Below are 21470 nucleotides of genomic sequence, written 5' to 3'. Positions count from 1 at the left end.
AAGAAAAATCAGCACGCGTTCATAGGATCTATAGGCCAGTAAAAAGCATTCGATAATATAAACTGCTGCAGGATTTTCGAAATTCTGCGAAAAATGGGGATACGCTATGAGGAAAGACGGTAATATACAATATGTACAAGAGCCAAAAGGGAAGAATAAGAGTGGAAGACCAAGAACAAAGTGCTTGGGTTAAAAAGGGTGTAAGACGAGGATGTAGCCCTTCGCCCATCTGTTCAACCTGTACATCGAAGAAGCAATGAGGAAACAAAAGATAGATTCAAGAGTCGGATTAAAATCCCAGGAGAAAGGATATCATTGCTAAGATTCGTTGATGACATTGCTATCCAAAGTGAAAGTAAAGTAGAATTACAGGACCTGTTGAATGGAATGAACGGTCTAATCAGTAGAGAATGTGGGTTGAGAGTCAATCGAAGAAAGACGAAAGTAATGAGAAGAAGCAGAAATGAGAACAGCGACAAACTTAACGTCATAACTGGTGATCACGAAGTAGATGAAGTTAACGAATTCTGTTACCTAAACAGCAAAATAACCCATGACGGACAGAGCAACGAGGACATAAAATGTAGATTAGTACAATCAAAAACAGCATTCCTGGTGACGAGAAGTTTACTTGTATTAAAAACAGGCTTCAAATTGAGGGAGAAATTTCTAAGAACGAACTTTTGGAACACAGCGTTTTATGACAGTGAGACATTCACTGCGGGAAAGTCGGAACAGTAAAAAATCGAAACATTGGAAATGTGGTGCTACAGGGGAATGTTGAAAATTAGATAGGCTATTTAGGTAAAGAATGAGATATTCTCCGCAGAAGCGGCGAGAAAAGGAATATATGGAAAACACTGACAAGAAGAAGGGACAGAATGATAGGACACCGGTTACGACATCACAGAATGACTTCCATGGTATTAGAGGGAGCTGTAGAGGGTAAAAACTGCAGAAGAAGGCAGAGATTAAAACACATCCAGAAAAAGTAATTGAGGAAGTAGATTTCTAGTGCCGTCGAATTTATGCAACACCTACCGTATTTTCCTCCCACGGCACTCAGAAACTTTTCCCTCTTCCCTCGGATGATGCAACTGTTAAGTTATAGGTACTCTCAGAAAGAAAAGTGGTGATTTTTGAAGTTTAACTTTCCTTGAACAGTCACACTACGGACATCTACCACTGACGTCGCTGCAAAGTCAACCGTTCTTTGAAGAAATTTGTCGTATCGAAGGATCAATACGTGGATAAGAACTACAGCCGTACCCAGCTTTCATATTTGCAACTGGATTTCTCGAACTGGCAGTTAAATGTTTACGACTACCTCCAGTGCTGCGCTTCGAGTTGCCCTATACTGTGTGAGTTTCGTCCACTACTCACAGAATCATTTTGTAACATTTAAATGCTATAATAGCGTTCTCGGAATGCTTTACTCAAAGAAAGCAATAGAAATAGTTGCGGACTGCTGTTCTCGGACGTGTAATTACTGTGGCACAGTATGTGGAACTTTAATTAAAATAGACGGAATATCTGCAAAACAATGCAGCCATTTCCTTGTAATACAATGGGAGAACGTGACTGTTGAACAAAATCTGCTTCTAATTTATAATTAACTGCCCAGAAAAAACACAAAAGAAGTATTCTAAGCGGAACAGTGGAACCGTTCGTGGAAGCGAGGTAAATGGTCATAGCTATTATACGTAAACTAATTATAGGGAATTCCAAGTCGCAATTCTATGAACAAAGTCCATACTCACATTTACCTCAAGATAAGGAAGAGGATAATACGATCGCTGATATATTTTGCAGTGGAATGCTGTCCTTGATATTAGGAACATTCACCATATTGCTCTCATGATGACCATAATTGATGTGCCCCTGACCCTGTTGCTGCAATCTTTTCAATAATCGAAAGAACTGTGATGATGTATCCTACTCCGGATTTTATTCCGGTGATGACCTTTAAATGTTTAGCCTCTAGAAGTTAAATCAGATACTCCAACATTCGAAATAATTCTCAGTAGGTACTTAAAAGCATTCACACATTATTTTTTTCCTGAAACTTGAAGAACCCGTTGGTATCGGAGTCAGAAAGTAATTTTTATAGCTTAGGCCACTGAAATGAAATAGTCAACAGTAGAAAACAGGATGTTGTATTGAGGTTTAATAATACACCGCATTTAAAAAGTTGAGCGAATATGAAACAAAAACACATATTTTAGTAAGAACAAATCTTTCATTGCAATAACTTTTGAATGAAGTCTTAGTTTATTGTTGCAATTTATACGAGAAAATGTGTCACATGTAATAGGCCTGCTAAACCCGCTGGGCAGAACATGTGATTAGGATTGTGGAAAGGGGCAAATAAGGTTGGGGTCAGTTTCACCTTCAACTTGTAATTTATTGTAATTTAATAACACATTTACAACCAAAGTGGCACATAGCCGAACTTTTACAACTACGAGTTTCGACCTTCAAATCTTCCATGGCTGAAGGCCTCCAAACAACAAATCTTAACTATCACCAAGGTAAATATCAAGTGACTGAAAACAAGCAGTAACATTACTTATAAAAATAATAAAAATGTATATATCAGAGTTAGGCTGAAAGCCTCAAGGCAAGAGTCGATAGACAAACTTAAACAAGATGCAATACAAACGGCTGAAGGCCCACAGTAAAATTTTCAAGATTTTAAAATAAATTACCATAACCTTTCAAGGGCAGAAGGCCGCAATGTTTAAGCTTGAAAGGTAATTTTAAGAATAAGGTTCCAAGGCTGAAGGGCCACAATTAATTTTCCAAATTAAAAAAAAAAATTGAACCATAAGACTTAAGTAGCTCAAACCTGACTATAAGAAAAAGACAAAACCATCAGCAATAACCTTTCAGCAAATGTCCATTTGCCGGAATTCAAACTTACTTACATAAAACGCAGTAAAACGAAGAATGTTTTTTATCATTCGCTATGATAGATTATAAACAGACAATTAATCACCGGTGAGAAAGACAGTAAAGACAACAGCAGTCAGAAGCCTCCAGGAGGTCGGTCTGCCCTCATTCACTTAGGTGAGACAAGTGGTGAGCCCAACTACACTTGATCCACCAGAACCCAACCAAGGGACAGCGATGGACCGACCGACAAACGACTTGCTTGCCACCAATCAGTACATGAGAATTGAAACACATAATGTTATGGGCGTGATTATCCGCAATCAAACATGTATATGTATTAAGCTGTCAAAACTACACACCGTGTTACTGTGTTAGATAGCGACAACAGGTGAGGAAAAGACATTGCCTGAAATAGCGTTGGTGGCCAGGACAGGTAACCAGAACAGTAACGGCCACAAGGCAGAAAATTCCGCTGGTGCACTTGATTTGTAGTCAACCAATATAGTTAACTCCACCGCATGGCGGCTAAATTTCAGCAATACAAACACTCAGTGTTACTCAGAGGAAATCCTCCCCAACAGCGAACCACCGAAATGAACGTGAATGGACGTGGCTTGGGTACTTGAAACCACTACTCAACTTTGACGTCCTGGGTCTGTGAACCACGAAGCTCATAGCGATCGGGCAGCTCCACACAAGCCCCAACACTGCACAGGGACCGCCAGCGGACCCAGCCGACTGCACCGCGCGGAGATAGATTCTCTGCTCCGCAGCAACCGATCGACTCCTCTCAGAATGCCGACAACGTAGTAACTAAGCACGCACAAAGACAAATCGGGAGTCGATGCACACACACACAGCTGGCTCATGAATGATCGGCGAGCCAAAACGCGTCGTCTGGTAGGACGACCGACCGCCGATCCACCGAGACCGTGGCCCTGCTCACGTGATGCATGGATGCAATGGTCGGGCGATCCAAGTCGACGTAGACCTCACAGCTCCAACCCGACTGCGCTAATGCCGCATTGCAACTCCCCAACTAGCAAGTCCAGACTGCACTCCAGACACGTTCCAACTGACTGGCCGCCTGAACTCGCGACCCGTACTGGCTTACAACAGACAGGACTGGGAAGTAATAGTAGTCGAGCAAAGATACTGTGAGATGGGATGTATTGATACGCACTGCTAGCGCCGCTCACGGTCAGGCAAAGCAGCAACTCAGTGGCAGTAGTAATTTAAATTAACGTAATGAGGTGGAAGTACGTTAAAAACAGGGTGTAAAATACATGATGGCGAGAACACGAGCCACACACAGCTCAACATATAAGAACTGAGGAAATATATAAAATAACATTACTTTCACCAAGTTCATTATCTGATAATACCCTCTTACATATTCTGTAAGGGATACAGTTTATTGCTGCCGGCCGGGGTGCCCGAGCTGTTCTAGGCGCTACAGTCTGGAACCGCGCGACCACTACGATCGCAGGTTCGAATCCTGCCTCGGGCATGGATGTGTGTGACGTCCTTAGGTTAGTTAGGTTTAAGTAGTTCTAAGTTCTAGGGGACTGATGACCTCAGAAGTTCAGTCACATAGCGCCAGAGCCATTTGAACCATTTGAACAGTTCACTGTTCAAAATAAAATTCAGTCTTCAGTTGCATAGATATTTTTATTTCGCTTCACTGCTTTCAACAAATTAATACGTCATCTTGAGAAGCATGCAAAATAAGTATAACTAAGTTAAATTAAGGTAGTTATGTATAACACATTTGAAAAACTCGGCACGAAATTGTAATATCTAAAACGAAATGGGCTAATTTTGACATTTCATAAGAAATGCTATACAATCGAAATATCTATGAACTTGGAAAATCAGGTTTTCTGCTGCGCAGGAAACCCGACTTACCAAGATGATAACACCTCGTCGGGAAATCCTGAAGACCTATACTACATCTTCTCAGAACATAAAAGATACGAATAAAATAACAAGCTATAATTTAACACCAAATTAATTTTGTATTTTTAGAGAAGCCTGTGCATTCAACAAATCTGTTGAATTTAGGATGGAGTGTTTAAATATTTCAGATTGTTCTCACTGACTGATTCTATAAGCAAAATTTAAATGTTATGCAAGGATGGAGGAGGAGTATGTGTTTCTCTGTTTAAAGATGTTCTGCAAAAGATGGCTCATATAAATTCTCCCCGTCTTTGTTGACCAAGTGCTCTTGAAAACTGGTTTGAAATGCCCTTCAAGTCTATCCTTCTAGACATTAGCACAATATGCTGTGTTTTTCAAGTACATTACATATAACTTCCTCACATAACTTCCTAATACTTTTTACATGCTTTGTATATGTACCTTGCTGCTGAGACAAAGCTTACCATGTATATAGATGTGATTAATTTACTGAGCATTATGAATCTGTAAACGTGTGTCTAGAATAATCACATACAATTTGTACGACTTGGGACACATCATGGCATTATGTTTCCGCAGAAAAAATATTGACATCCGCTAAATCAACATTAAGTAAGTCTTTGTGATACACTTACGTAAAATGCGACCAAGATCTAATATATATATATATTCTAAGAGAATGCCAAATACAAGGAGGAACTTTAACGGCCATTTTCCGCAAAACACAAATTTCTGTACTTAGGTACATGTAACGTCCCAAATAAATATCCTATTATTTTCAAACTTGGTACGCTTACTAAACACAACTTCTTAATGCAAAACTTTAGAATTTTCCAAATATATTAAAAAAACTGAAAATGTCCTGATGCCTGTCTGAATTTACTTTCCTAAGTGTCGGTTGAGTACTTTCTAATAGGTTTTTCATATTTTAAAAATTATTGAAGCTATCTGCATGAAAATTTTACACACTGTTCTTATAAATTATAAAAGTTCCTATGCCAAATTTAAAAACAAACAGATCATATTTATCATACTTATTCAGTTTCTTAGGTGAGATGAATAAGTGATCTTAGTACGCTGCACACAGAGCAGTTCTCACGGCCGCACACCACGACAGACGGCATTATGACGCCAGCAGCCGACCACACAATGGCCGGGGCTGGAGGCTTCACTGCCAGCCTCAAATACAGCTTGACCTAACGGAATAAAACTTCCTGCAAAACTCTGCAGCCGTGTAAATAGGTGCGACGTTACAGCTTGTGCTCTCCCCAGCTCTAAAGTCTGATGTGAGTTACGCCACAGGTCGTCGTCTGTATTGTTTTACCAGTCTGCTCAGCGTACGACGTCAGACATCTGCAATGAGGGGTGGCCGCCCATCCCTAAGACGTCTGCACATGGTTTCACATGGCAAAGATAGTCTCCATAGCACTCCTAGAACACTGAACAAGTCGTGCAGTTTCCGAAAAGCTCGTGTCGAACCTCCGGGCCATCACAAACTGCTCTCGGTCAAACTCAAATAGATCGCGCGCCATCCCCATTCTACACACGGACAGCACGCTCACTGATACTACATGTACCGAGCGTGTGTCTGACTAGCAGTTATTCGTTGCCAAAGGTGACGCTGCTATCGCCTGGACGCATTTATATACATAATACGTCGGAGATTTTAAAGTTCTGATGATAAACGGGTATTCATTGGACAAATATATTATACTATAACTGACATATGATTACATTTTCACGCAATTTGGGTGCATAGATCCCAAAAAAATCAGTACCCAGAACAACCAACTCCGACCGTAATAACGGCCTTGATACTCCTGGGCAGTGAGTCAAATAGAGCTTGGATGGCGTGCACAGGTACAGCTGCCCATGCAGCTTCAACACGATGCAACAGATCATCAAGAATAGTGGCGTATTGTGACGAGCCAGTTGCTCGGCCACCATTGACCAGACATTTTCAGTTGGTGAGGGATCTGGGGAATGTGTTGGCCAGGGCAGCAGTCGAACATTTTCTGTATCCAGAAAGGCCCCGTACAGGACCTGCGACATGCGGTCGTGCATTATCCTGCCGAAATGTAGGGTTTCGCAGGGATCAAATGAAGGGTAGAGCCACGGATCGGAACACATCTGAAATGTAACGTGCACTGTTAAAAGTGCCGTCATTGCGAACAAGAGGTGACCGAGACGTGTAACCAATGGCACCCTATACCATCACGCCGGGTGATACGCCAGTATGGCGATGACGAATACACTCTTCCAATGTGCGTACATCGCGATGTCACCAAACACGGATGCGACCATTATGATGCTATAAACAGAACCTGGATGCATCCGAAAAAATGACGTTTTTCCATTCGTGCCACCAGATTCGTCGTTGAGTACACCATCGCAGGCGCTCCTGTCTGTGATGCAGCGTCGAGGGTAACCGCAGCCGTGGTCTCCGAGCTGATAGTCCATGCTGTTGCAAACGTCGTCGAACTGTTTGTGCAGATGTTTGTTGTCTTGCAAACGTCCCCATCTGTTGACCGGGATTGAGACATGGCTGCACGATCCATTACAGCCATGCGGATAAGATGCCTGTCATCTCGACTGCTAGTGATACGAGGTCGTTGGGATCCATCACAACGTTCTGTATTACCCTCCTGAACCCACGGATTCCATATTCTGCTAACAGTCATTGGATCTCGACCAACGCGAACAGCAATGTTGCGATACGATAAACCGCAATCGCGTTAGGCTACAATCCGACCTTTATTAAAGTCGGAAACGTGATGGTACGCATATCTCCTCCTTACACGAGGCATCACAACAAAGTTTCACCAGCAACGCCGGTCAACTGCTGTATGTTAATGAGAAATCGGTTGGAAACTTTCCTCATGTCAGCACGTTGCAGGTGTCACCACCGGTGTCAACCCAGTGTGAATGCTCTGAAAAGATAATCATTTGCATATCAGAGCATCTTCTTCCTGTCGGTTAAATTTCGCGTCTGTAGCACGTCATCTTCTTGGTGCAGCAACTTTAATGGCTAGTAGTGTACACAGAGGATGCTGTATACCATTCACAAACTCCTAGAGCGACAACTACTTCAAGAGAAATACAGAAGACAATATATCAGTTTGCTCTAGGCCACGAATAGGAACTCAGTTCAAATATTTAGTCCTAAAACAGTGTTCCAGTATACCTGAGTCTCCAGAGGAGCCAAGAATAGCCACTGTGCTTACAGAGAAACAGCTAACTTGCTCCTTGATACAAAATCGACGCTATGCAAATTCTGACAGCTGCTCCCTGTGCTAGGTGTCCTCATGAAGCTGCCAACCCAATCGCCTGCAGTTCATACTCCGTATAGAAACAGGAACATTCTAAAACTCCTTCTCCGATAATCAGACTAAGTTCTTTGCCCTATTTTCTTTTTTTTTTGTACACTTTTTTGTACCGTCTCCCGTGAGAATACCTGTGAAGTCGCGTAGCGGTCACAGCCCCCACCTGAAAGCGTGCAGGTCAAACGAATTCGCAGGCACGCAACGCCACGGATAATGTTAGCAAGTGGTGCTACACAGCAACAAACAAGGAAATGGCCACTTATCTGATCACCCTTCGTAAATTTCCATGTCATATAGAATAAAGTATGCAAACGAACTGCCGAACGGGATTAGCCGAGCGGTCTCGGGCGCTGCAGTCATGGACTGTGCGGCTGGTCCCGGCGGAGGTTCGAGTCCTCCCTCGGGCATGGGTGTGTGTGTTTGTCCCTAGGATAATTTAGATTAAGTAGTGTGTAAGCTTAGGGACTGATGACCTTAGTAGTTAAGTCCCATAAGATTTCACACACATTTGAACTTTTTTTTTTGCAAAGGAACTGCTATAATACGACATGTATGGAGCCAAGATAGTGCTGTCTTAAAAATAAAAGTTGTTTGAAAGTAACAAGGCTCCCACAACCCTAGCCCAAATCGCACTCCACTGGTACTCTGTACTAAATGTATAAAGCCAGGTTCACCACAAAAAGAGTCGTGTATCCTGAGGACATAAAACCTGGGCAACCAACGACCACAAGATGTGTATAACGAAAGCGGTTGTGTAATTGACAATATGCCCATGGGGGTTCGCATTTTGTAAATTATTATTATTATTATTATTATTTTGTCACCAGTCTTCTGACTCATTTGATGCAGCCCGCTATGAATTCCTCTCCTGTCCTAACCTCTTCTTCTCAGAGTAGCACTTGCAACCTACGTCCTCAGTTATTTGTTGGATGTATTCCAATCTCTGTCTTCCTCTACAGTTTTTGCCCTCTACAGCTTCCTCTAGCACCATGGAAGCTATTCCCTCATATCTTACCATATGTCCTACCAGTGTTTTCCACATATTCCTTTCCTCTCCGATTCCGCGTAGAACCTTCTCATTCTTTACCTTATCAGTCCACCTAATTTTAAACTTTTGCCTGTAGCACCACATCTCAAATGCTTTGATTCTTTTCTGTCCCGGTTTTCCCAGAGTCCATGTTTCACTACCATACAACGCTGTACTCCAGACGTACATTCTCAGAAATTTCCTCCTCCAGTTAAGGCCAATATTTGCTATTAGTACACTTCTCTTGTCCAGGAATGCTCTTTTTGCCATTGCTAGTCTGCTTTTGATGTCCTCCTCGCTCCGTCCATCATTGGTTATTTTACTGCCTAGGTAGCAGAACACCTTAGCTTCATCTACTTCGTGACCATCAATCCTGATGTTAAGTTTCTCTATGTTCTCATTTCTACAACTTCTCATTACCTTCGTCTTTCTTCGATTTACTTTCAATTCATACTCTGTACTCAATGGACTGTTCATTCCATTCAGCAGATCACGTAATTCTTCTTCACTTTCACTCAGGATAGCAATATCATCAGCGAATCGTGTCATTGGTAAACTTTCACCTAGAATTTTAATTCCACTCTTAAAGCTTTCTTTCATGTCCGTCATTGCTTCTACTATGTAGAGATTGAACAGTAGGGACGACAGACTACATTCCTGTCTTACACCGTTTTTAATACGAGCACGTTGTTCTTGGTCGTCCACTATTATTATTCCCTTTTGGCTGTTGTTAATATTGTATGTGACCCGTCTGTCCCTACTGCTTACCCCCACTTTTTTCAGATTTTCGAACATCTTGCACCATTTTACATTGCCGAACACTTTTTCTTGTTGGACAAATCCTATGAACGTTTCTTGCTTCCATTATTAACCGCAATGTCAAAATTGCCTCTCTCGTGTCTTTACCTTTCATAAAGCCAAACTGATCGTCATCTAGCGCATACTCAATTTTCTTTTTCATTCTTCTGCGTATTATTCTTGTAAACAACTTGGATAAATTGGCTGTTAGGCAGGTTGTGCGATAATTCTCGCTCTTGTCAGACCTTGCCTTCATCGGAGTTGTGTGGATGATGCTTTTCCAAAAGTCAGATGGTATCTCGCTAGACTAATACATTCTACATACCAACTTCAATAATTGCTATGTTGCCACTTCCCTTAATGTTTTTAGAAATTCCGCTGAAATGTTATCTATTCCTTATGGCTTATTTGATCTTAAGTCCTCTGAAGCTTTTTTTAAATTCTGATTCTAATACTGGATCCCTTATCTCTTCTAAATCGATTCCTGTATCTTCCTCTATCACATCAGAAAAATCTTCCCCCTCATAGAGGCTTTCAATGTATTCTTTCCACCAATCCACTCTCTCCTGTTGCACTCTTAATGTTATCACCCATCTTTTAATGTCACCGAAGGTTGTTATGTCATTCCTGTATGTTCTTTTTCGATTTCTTCACATCTTTCATGCAGCCATTTCGTCTTAACTTTCCTGCGCTTCTCATTTATTTCATTCCTCTGCGACTTGTATTTTTGTATTCCTGAGTTTTCCGGAAAAATTTTGTACTTCCTCCTTTCATCGATCTATTGAAGTATCTCTTCTGTTATCCATGGATTCTTCACAGTTACCTTCTTTGTACCTACGTTTTCCTTCCAACATCTGTGATTGCCCATTTTAGGGATGTCCATTCCTGCTCAACTGAACTACCTGCTGAGCTATTCCTTATTGCTGTATCTATAGCCTTAGAGAACTTCAACCGTATCTCGTCATTCATAAGTATCTCCGTATCCCACTTCCTTGCGTATTGATTCTTCCTGGCTAATGTCTTAAACTTCAGCCTACTCTTCATCACTACTATATTGTGATCTGAGTGTATATCTGCTCATGGGTATGCCTTACATTCTAGTATCTGATTTCGGAATTTCTGTCAGACCATAATGTAATCTAACTGATATCTTCCCGTATCACCCGGCCTTTTCCAACTGTACCTCCTCCTCTTGTGATTCCTGAACAAAGTAATCGCTATTGCTAGCTGAAACTTGTTACAGAACTCAATTAGTCTTTCTCCTCTATCTTTCGTTGTCCCAAGCCCATATTCTCCTGTAACCTTTTCTTCTACTCCTTCCCCTACAACTGTATTCCAGCCCTTTACATACTGTATTACCCTTTCAATATCCTCATACACTTTCTCTATCTCTTTATCTTCAGCTTGCGACGTCGGCATGTATACCTGAACTATCGTTGTCGGTGTTGGTTTGTTGTCGATTATGATAAGAAAAACCCTATCAGTGACCTGTTCACAGTAACACACACTGTGCCCTACTTTCCTATTCATAATGAATCCTACTCCCGTTATACCATTTTCTGCTGCTGTTCATTTTACCCTATACTCATGCGATCATAAGTCCTTGTCTTCTTCCCATTTCACTTCACTGACCACTTCTATATCTAGATAGAGCTTTTGCATTTCCCTTTTCAGATTTTCTACTTTTCTTACCACGTTCAAGCATCTGAAATTCCAGGCCCCGACTCGTAGAACGTTATCCTTTCGTTGATTATTCAATCATTTTCTCATGGTAACCTCCACCTTGGCAGACCCCTCCCGAAAATACGAATGGGGGACTATTCCGGAATCTTTTGCCAATGGAGACATCATCATGACACTTCTTCAATTACAGGCCACATGTCCTGTGGATACACGCTACGTGTCTTTAATGCAGTGGTTTCCCTTGCCTTCTGCATCCTCATGCCGTTGATCACTGCTGATTCTTCCGCCTTTAGGGGCAGATTCTCACCCCTAGGACAAGAGAGTGTTCTGAAATTCTGTCCGCTCCTCCGCCCTCTTTGACAAGGCCGTTGGCAGAATGAGGGGAGACTTCTTATGCCGTAAGTCTTCGGCCGCCAGTGATGATTAATAATTATAATTTGAGCATCGGCGGTGTTCGAACCCGGGACCGAAGACGTTTTGATTATGAATCAAAGACGCTACCCATATACCACGGGTAAATTAAATGTAGCAAACAGCGATAGCCAAGTCCCACAGGGTGCTGATAAGAACAACCGGTAGAGCGTCTAGAAAGTACGAGACGTCTGTTAGTCTATACGGCATTCTCACGTGTGCGCCTTTTTTTCCTGGTTGTGTGTACATCACGAATGAGGCCGGCAGAGAGTGTGACTTTTGCAGGTCAGACCTCGGCGCTATGTAGGGAAGTCCTCTGCCGCACAGAGACTACCTAGTAGCTAGCCAGCTATCCAGGGCCGCAGCTCTCTGCAGACAGAAAGAGCCTCCCCCAGACTGAACGCCCGCCGCTGTACCGCGGCGCTGCCGATAATGCAGGCGCATCAACTTCTCTCCTGCAGATCCCAATAAATGGCACCGACCCATCCAGAGCGCGCTCAACAAAAAGAGGAAGGAGAAAAGGGAAAGAGGACGAGGAGGCTGCAGCAGAAATCTGGTGGCACTCGTCGTCACCTCCCGAATCTCAAGCAAGGGACTTGAAAGTGCTGTATAAGCCCGGAGCTTCAACATAGCTGTAGTTCTCCTGAAATGAATTTGCGTTAGTTTTCACTTCCCAGCAGCACCTGAGAGAGTGCATGTGTTGGTTTGTAAGCTCTTGTTTGTATTTGTTGGCAGTATTGCTGGATTCCAGTACCGTTTGTTAGGCAGACAACTATTTTCTTCATATATATCTAATAACGTTTCAGTGCCTTCTTGCCATCTCCAGTGCGTATTCTTTATTTGGTTCTTTAAAGGCCGGAAAGCAAGTTATAAACGCCAACATTTCACTGTGCATCGGCACACTATTTAACACGTTAAAGGAGCTGTACAGAGAAGACGATACCACAACATAAAGACGTGTATATATATATATATATATATATATATATATATATATATATATATATATATATATGTAGATAGAGATAGAGATAGAGATAGAGATAGAGATAGAGATAGAGATAGAGATAGAGATAGAGATAGAGATAGAGATAGAGATAGAGATAGAGATAGAGATAGAGATAGAGATAGAGATAGAGATAGAGATAGAGATAGAGATAGAGATAGAGATAGAGATAGAGATAGAGATAGAGATAGAGATAGAGATAGAGATAGAGATAGAGATAGAGATAGAGATAGAGATAGAGATAGAGATAGAGATAGAGATAGAGATAGAGATAGAGATAGAGATAGAGATAGAGATAGAGATAGAGATAGAGATAGAGATAGAGATAGAGATAGAGATAGAGATAGAGATAGAGATAGAGATAGAGATAGAGATAGAGATAGAGATAGAGATAGAGATAGAGATAGAGATAGAGATAGAGATAGAGATAGAGATAGAGATAGAGATAGAGATAGAGATAGAGATAGAGATAGAGATAGAGATAGAGATAGAGATAGAGATAGAGATAGAGATAGAGATAGAGATAGAGATAGAGATAGAGATAGAGATAGAGATAGAGATAGAGATAGAGATAGAGATAGAGATAGAGATAGAGATAGAGATAGAGATAGAGATAGAGATAGAGATAGAGATAGAGATAGAGATAGAGATAGAGATAGAGATAGAGATAGAGATAGAGATAGAGATAGAGATAGAGATAGAGATAGAGATAGAGATAGAGATAGAGATAGAGATAGAGATAGAGATAGAGATAGAGATAGAGATAGAGATAGAGATAGAGATAGAGATAGAGATAGAGATAGAGATAGAGATAGAGATAGAGATAGAGATAGAGATAGAGATAGAGATAGAGATAGAGATAGAGATAGAGATAGAGATAGAGATAGAGATAGAGATAGAGATAGAGATAGAGATAGAGATAGAGATAGAGATAGAGATAGAGATAGAGATAGAGATAGAGATAGAGATAGAGATAGAGATAGAGATAGAGATAGAGATAGAGATAGAGATAGAGATAGAGATAGAGATAGAGATAGAGATAGAGATAGAGATAGAGATAGAGATAGAGATAGAGATAGAGATAGAGATAGAGATAGAGATAGAGATAGAGATAGAGATAGAGATAGAGATAGAGATAGAGATAGAGATAGAGATAGAGATAGAGATAGAGATAGAGATAGAGATAGAGATAGAGATAGAGATAGAGATAGAGATAGAGATAGAGATAGAGATAGAGATAGAGATAGAGATAGAGATAGAGATAGAGATAGAGATAGAGATAGAGATAGAGATAGAGATAGAGATAGAGATAGAGATAGAGATAGAGATAGAGATAGAGATAGAGATAGAGATAGAGATAGAGATAGAGATAGAGATAGAGATAGAGATAGAGATAGAGATAGAGATAGAGATAGAGATAGAGATAGAGATAGAGATAGAGATAGAGATAGAGATAGAGATAGAGATAGAGATAGAGATAGAGATAGAGATAGAGATAGAGATAGAGATAGAGATAGAGATAGAGATAGAGATAGAGATAGAGATAGAGATAGAGATAGAGATAGAGATAGAGATAGAGATAGAGATAGAGATAGAGATAGAGATAGAGATAGAGATAGAGATAGAGATAGAGATAGAGATAGAGATAGAGATAGAGATAGAGATAGAGATAGAGATAGAGATAGAGATAGAGATAGAGATAGAGATAGAGATAGAGATAGAGATAGAGATAGAGATAGAGATAGAGATAGAGATAGAGATAGAGATAGAGATAGAGATAGAGATAGAGATAGAGATAGAGATAGAGATAGAGATAGAGATAGAGATAGAGATAGAGATAGAGATAGAGATAGAGATAGAGATAGAGATAGAGATAGAGATAGAGATAGAGATAGAGATAGAGATAGAGATAGAGATAGAGATAGAGATAGAGATAGAGATAGAGATAGAGATAGAGATAGAGATAGAGATAGAGATAGAGATAGAGATAGAGATAGAGATAGAGATAGAGATAGAGATAGAGATAGAGATAGAGATAGAGATAGAGATAGAGATAGAGATAGAGATAGAGATAGAGATAGAGATAGAGATAGAGATAGAGATAGAGATAGAGATAGAGATAGAGATAGAGATAGAGATAGAGATAGAGATAGAGATAGAGATAGAGATAGAGATAGAGATAGAGATAGAGATAGAGATAGAGATAGAGATAGAGATAGAGATAGAGATAGAGATAGAGATAGAGATAGAGATAGAGATAGAGATAGAGATAGAGATAGAGATAGAGATAGAGATAGAGATAGAGATAGAGATAGAGATAGAGATAGAGATAGAGATAGAGATAGAGATAGAGATAGAGATAGAGATAGAGATAGAGATAGAGATAGAGATAGAGATAGAGATAGAGATAGAGATAGAGATAGAGATAGAGATAGAGATAGAGATAGAGATAGAGATAGAGATAGAGATAGAGATAGAGATAGAGATAGAGATAGAGATAGAGATAGAGATAGAGATAGAGATAGAGATAGAGATAGAGATAGAGATAGAGATAGAGATAGAGATAGAGATAGAGATAGAGATAGAGATAGAGATAGAGATAGAGATAGAGATAGAGATAGAGATAGAGATAGAGATAGAGATAGAGATAGAGATAGAGATAGAGATAGAGATAGAGATAGAGATAGAGATAGAGATAGAGATAGAGATAGAGATAGAGATAGAGATAGAGATAGAGATAGAGATAGAGATAGAGATAGAGATAGAGATAGAGATAGAGATAGAGATAGAGATAGAGATAGAGATAGAGATAGAGATAGAGATAGAGATAGAGATAGAGATAGAGATAGAGATAGAGATAGAGATAGAGATAGAGATAGAGATAGAGATAGAGATAGAGATAGAGATAGAGATAGAGATAGAGATAGAGATAGAGATAGAGATAGAGATAGAGATAGAGATAGAGATAGAGATAGAGATAGAGATAGAGATAGAGATAGAGATAGAGATAGAGATAGAGATAGAGATAGAGATAGAGATAGAGATAGAGATAGAGATAGAGATAGAGATAGAGATAGAGATAGAGATAGAGATAGAGATAGAGATAGAGATAGAGATAGAGATAGAGATAGAGATAGAGATAGAGATAGAGATAGAGATAGAGATAGAGATAGAGATAGAGATAGAGATAGAGATAGAGATAGAGATAGAGATAGAGATAGAGATAGAGATAGAGATAGAGATAGAGATAGAGATAGAGATAGAGATAGAGATAGAGATAGAGGCAGAGGCAGAGGCAGAGATAGAGATAGAGATAGAGGCAGAGGCAGAGGCAGAGATAGAGATAGAGGCAGAGGCAGAGGCAGAGATAGAGATAGAGGCAGAGGCAGAGATAGAGATAGAGATAGAGGCAGAGGCAGAGATAGAGATAGAGATAGAGGCAGAGGCAGAGATAGAGATAGAGGCAGAGGCAGAGATAGAGATAGAGATAGAGGCAGAGGCAGAGGCAGAGATAGAGATAGAGGCAGAGGCAGAGGCAGAGATAGAGATAGAGATAGAGATAGAGATAGAGATAGAGATAGAGATAGAGATAGAGGCAGAGGCAGAGGCAGAGATAGAGGCAGAGATAGAGATAGAGGCAGAGATAGAGATAGAGGCAGAGGCAGAGATAGAGATAGAGATAGAGGCAGAGGCAGAGATAGAGATAGAGGCAGAAAAAGTAACCTAAGAATCTTGGCGCCGAACTGTTATGAGTCAGCGTGTGAACATTAACAGGAACTGAATGTAAAGCAGCAACAGAAAAGTTGTGTAAAATGAACAAGCGTTACTTACGAGTGAAGTTCAGCAAATGGTTAAAATGGCTCTGAGCACTATGGGACTTAACATCTGAAGTCATCAGTCCCGTAGAACTTAGAACTACTTAAACTTAACTAACCTAAGGACATCACACACATCCATGCCCGAGGCAGCATTGGAACCTGCGACCGTAGCGGGAAGTTGAGCAAAACATCTATTGTGTTTGTATGTCCATTTCAGCAACAGGTGAGAACAGAGATGAGAACGGATATTACGGAACAAAGCGACCATAAAATAGTCACAGTAGGATTATTATGTATCTGTATCAATGAGGTGGACAATCATTATCCGTAATTAATATTAATTTCGCGGAGAATAAAGGCAGAGAAAAATACGGTACCGATATCAGAAGAAAAAAGATTTGGTCTCGAAAAATAATTTAGGATGTGGTCCAAACACATTATGTGTAGCCAGAATTAAATACCAAGCGGTTCTAGGCGCTTCAGTCCGGAACCGCGCGACTGATACGGTCACAGGTTCGAATCCTGCCTCGGGCATGGGTGTGTGTGATGTCCTTAGGTTAGTTAGGTTTAAGTAGTTCTAAGTTCTAGGGGACTGATGACCTCAGATGTTAAGTCCCATAGTGCTCAGAGCCAGAATTAAATAACACCCACCTGGGGGGACACAGTGTTGCGACATTTTCTTGAACACAAGTTATAACGCGAAGAAAACATAAGAGCACCTGCTAACAACAGCTTCACTTCAGTTCGGAGTTAAGATATAACTGGGGTCAACAACCTGACATATTTGCTCTGCTCCGGAAGTCATATCGGAAAGCACGCAATTAGCAAATAAAAGTAAACAACAGTGCCATACCAACGTCTTGTGACTTCTCCGTTTTGACACCGGCGACATGTGCTGCATTCAGTGCTTGTTCGATAGGTATTCCTATTGTTTGGTAGACAACACGTCCGCGGAGGGACTCGGCAATCCATAGATGAAATCCATAGCGGAGAACACGACGAATCAGTGCGTTATTGAATGGGTAGCAAGGACTCTCAGAACATTTGAGTTAGAGCTGAGTAGAATGTCAAATCCTTCATGCCTTAGGAAACTGTTGTGCAACAGAATAAATCAGTATATGGAGAAGAGTATTACTGTGAATGGTGAAAGTATTTTTCTGTGATGTTCCGGAGTGAAACCGTTTTATTTAGTATCTGAACCCGATTTTCGTTAGTAAGGTACGTACAAGGGCGTTCAGTGACTAATGCTACACTCCTGGAAATTGAAATAAGAACACCGTGAATTCATTGTCCCAGGAAGGGGAAACTTTATTGACACATTCCTGGGGTCAGATACATCACATTATCACACTGACAGAACCACAGGCACATAGACACAGGCAACAGAGCATGCACAATGTCGGCACTAGTACAGTGTATATGCACCTTTCGCAGCAATGCAGGCTGCTATTCTCCCATGGAGACGATCGTAGAGATGCTGGATGTAGTCCTGTGGAACGGCTTGCCATGCCATTTCCACCTGGCGCCTCAGTTGGACCAGCGTTCGTGCTGGACGTGCAGACCGCGTGAGACGACGCTTCATCCAGTCCCAAACATGCTCAATGGGGGACAGATCCGGAGATCTTGCTGGCCAGGGTAGTTGACTTACACCTTCTAGAGCACGTTGGGTGGCACGGGATACATGCGGACGTGCATTGTCCTGTTGGAACAGCAAGTTCCCTTGCCGGTCTAGTAATGGTAGAACGATGGGTTCGATGACGGTTTGGATGTACCGTGCACTATTCAGTGTCCCCTCGACGATCACCAGTGGTGTACGGCCAGTGTAGGAGATCGCTCCCCACACCATGATGCCGGGTGTTGGCCCTGTGTGCCTCGGTCGTATGCAGTCCTGATTGTGGCGCTCACCTGCATTGTGGCGCCTAGAAGGTTTGACTTGCTTAGTAAACTGTCAAATATCGATGTAATTGTTATTATTTAGGCGGAATAAGATGATAGCACCCTCCTTTGTACCAGCGCTAACAACCAGTCTTCCATCTTAGAGGACTAGTTTAAGAGTGTTCAGTGGTGGTATTTACGAAAGCGGGTGCAGATATTTCTTTCCAAACGTAATTTTGTGCTATGGAGATAAATTTTGAAGCAGTTTTCTTTGTAATGGTGCCTTGGCCACCGGTTCACGCCATTCCTGGTATGGCACAGGAACTACGGAAAATTATAGGTGTCATATGTCCGACCTTTTTATTTGCACAGTGAGTGTACTAATGTGTGCAAACTTGGCTTATCACGTAGCGCGCAAATGGACAAAATATCTGAACTGTCTTTCAAGCCCAGGGTGTCAAACAGATATACTAAATAAATATGACTCTGGCCCTGTAAGGCAATTATTATCCATTGTGGATCGTAACAAAAATCATCATAAATGTTACTGTCACGTACCTAGAATGCATGAATTAATGAAAGTATAAGTTTGGAGCCTATTTTAGAAAGACAACACAGCTATTCACTTTTTTTTATTCTACATATAATTTATCATCTGTTGCTTTCAGCGGTCAAGTGATAAACAACAATCATGTTTAATTACTTTTCACACTCAATAACAAAGTATTTAATTCTTGATATATTGAAATGACGATTATTAAAATCGGTATCTCTACAAATTGAAAATTTTTCTATCACAGGAAAGAATGATTATTAAACTCCTCATCAGCTCATTTAAATGTACATTGTCGTAGCTGGTCAATGCAATGAGTTGGTGGAGAACAAATTTACTTTTTGAACCAATGAAAAAACTCTCATGCACTCAGTGAGGGGAGGTTAGTATCCTAGCTTTTGATATTCAGTGGTCAAAGTGTACATAAGTTGGAGTGTGCAAAAACTAGACTCAACATTTACTGTGGAGTTTGCACGATGGTACTTTACCGGGCAGCATTTACAACGCCATTGTCTCCGTGCTGGATCTGAAACGGTCGGTCACGGTGGCCGAGCGGTTCTAGGCGCTTTAGTCCGGAACCGCGCTACTGCTACGGTCGCAGGTTCGAATCCTGCCTCGGGCATGGATGTGTGTGATGTTCTTAAGTGAATGAAGTTTATGTAGTTCTAAGTTCTAGGAGACTGATGACCTCAGATGTTAAGTCCCATAGTGCTCAAAGCCATTTGACCCATTTTTGATCTGAAACGCTATTTCCCTTCTCTGGCCTTGACTGAATTCACTCACTTACAACTTTCCTGCATTCCGTAGAACGTTTAATCTTTCCATAGTCGAAATAATGGCTACTGCACACTTGCTAAGGGTTGGAGGAAAGCGCACAATTTCCTTGCCCACAAAAATTCCTGCAGGAATAATTAAATACCGCTTTGCTATCTGTCGCCATGATACGTGAAGCGTATCGTATCACTTTGCAGAAAGCAAAGCTCTCAACGCCCTCGCTTATTTCCACACGCTTTTGCGGTCCACCACAAGACGAGAGAGAGAGAGACAGAGCCTTAAAGTCTCCAAAAGCGTTTATATAATGAGAATCCCCCCATCATGTAGCGTCTGCATCGTCAAGTATGGCTTCAGCCAATCACCGTCTCGCTAGAAGTGAATTAACATTTTTTTTCTTGCTAGGTCGCAGCCTAGCCCTGTTATTGATGTGCAGCCACTTACCCTCGGTCCCAGCCTTAAATATGTTAAAAGGAATAATGTATTTTTCTGGCCTTATCTCTTTCTGCAATGGAGCACGCCGTTCTCTTGCTAAATGGGAATTTTATGATATCATTAACCACCTACTCGGTTCGTCTCCAAAATCCGTTTCACTTTAACTTGTTTGTTCATGCCAGTCCATATATTGGTAGCTATTGTTTTGTTAGTTTTCGGTACATGAGATTAACTACAGTTTCCTTTTGTTGATATAATTATTGTTTTCTGAGGATCTCATACTGTATCGTCCTGTTGTTATGGATCGAGCTCATGTAAGGTCCGTAAAATCCGGATGCCTTACATAGATTTTAAATCAGTCGATGGCAGCGAACATTCAGGAAACATAAAACTGGCTTGAATGCTTTGAGTTCATGTTTGGACGAATGCGCGGCAATATTTTTATGGTTTGTGTCCACCTCACGTGTCCGTGCAACTTCCGAAAGAAGTTGTGCGTTCAGCGGTGGTCAGGGATTATTAGAAGTAGCAAGGATAGATATTCTGCCCGATTAACTTGACTGTTAGGTTGACACTCTTGGTGGTTTATAGTAGATGCATTGTGCCCCCCTCCCCCCGCCCCCCCCCCCAACATTATGCACGTGTTAGGCAATGTCTTAAACAAGGGAGTCAGCTAATAACACAGTGTCCTAGTGAGAATTTAAAGTAATTTGGAACATTTTTATATCGATCTTGTCTGAATTTTGCATATTTTTTAAATTAGTTTCTTTGAGAAGGACAGATAGCCACCTACTTAGCAGAGGTCCACGTGGTTCCTGCGACCATAGTTGTTTATCTACTTTCCCCCTTTTTAGATTTCAGTATCACTATTATAACACTTTCAACAACTTATACGGTAACATTCATACAGCTTTTGCATGTGTGATAGCAGTTCTGCGAGTTCCCACCAAAAGTGCAT

This window comes from Schistocerca serialis, chromosome 9 (genome assembly GCF_023864345.2).
Source record: "Schistocerca serialis cubense isolate TAMUIC-IGC-003099 chromosome 9, iqSchSeri2.2, whole genome shotgun sequence".
Classification (NCBI taxonomy): Eukaryota; Metazoa; Arthropoda; class Insecta; order Orthoptera; family Acrididae; genus Schistocerca; species Schistocerca serialis.
Note: the sequence above shows the minus strand (reverse complement) of the source record.